The following is a 1,172-nucleotide window of genomic DNA, read 5'->3' as shown; positions in this document are numbered from 1 at the left end:
CGATAGTACTTTTACCTTGAACATCGTCGATTTTCGGTCCAAACTCAATGAATCCAAAATAATCAGTAATTTATCGAATAAAACCGTCAGAATTCGTGCATACCATGTTTATACAGTTATTTCTGTGAAAAAATAACTTAAAATAATGTTCTCTAAAAAATAGAGTCGATTTGAATACTTGACGATAGTACTTTTACCTTGAACATCGTCGATTTTCGGTCCAAACTCAATGAATCCAAAAATAATCAGTAATTTATCGAATAAAACCGTCAGAATTCACATTGCAATCCATGTTTATACAGTTATTTCTGTGAAAAATAACCTTAAAATAATGTTCTCTAAAAATAAAGTCGATTTGAATACTTGACGATAGTACGCCTTACTGAACATAGTCGATTTTCGGTCAAAACGCAATGAATCCAAAATAATCAGTAATTTATCGAATAAAACCGTCAGAATTCGTGCATACCATGTTTATACAGTTATTTCTGTGAAAAAATAACTTAAAATAATGTTCTCTAAAAAATAAAGTCGATTTGAATACTTGACGATAGTACTTTTACCTTGAACATCGTCGATTTTCGGTCCAAACTCAATGAATCCAAAATAATCAGTAATTTATCGAATAAAACCGTCAGAATTCGTGCATACCATGTTTATACAGTTATTTCTGTGAAAAAATAACTTAAAATAATGTTCTCTAAAAAATAAAGTCGATTTGAATACTGACGATGATAGTACTTTTACCTTGAACATCGCAATAAACCCGATTTTCGGTCCAAACTCAATGAATCCAAAATAATCAGTAATTTCTCGAATATAACTATCAAATTCGTGAAAGCCATGTTTATACAGTGATTTCCTATCAAATAATACTCAAAATAATGTTCTTTAGAAAATAAAGTCGATTCCAATACTTTCAAAAGTACCCTCACTCGGAAAATCGATTATTTCCGTTTCAACCTGCAATAAACCCAAAGTTATCTGTAATTCTGTAAATACAAAATAGTAGCCACACTTATTCGTCCAAATCCACGCTTTTCAGTATTTTCCTGTTTTACCGACTGATGGTAAAACAGGAATCTGTTTTACCGACTGATGGTAAAACAGTGGTATAACCATTAGAAATCGTGCAAGCTATGTTTATACAGTGATTTCTATGAAAATAATAC

Source organism: Cotesia glomerata, linkage group LG5, assembly GCF_020080835.1.
Source record: "Cotesia glomerata isolate CgM1 linkage group LG5, MPM_Cglom_v2.3, whole genome shotgun sequence".
Taxonomy (NCBI): Eukaryota; Metazoa; Arthropoda; class Insecta; order Hymenoptera; family Braconidae; genus Cotesia; species Cotesia glomerata.
This window is presented reverse-complemented; position numbering follows the sequence as displayed.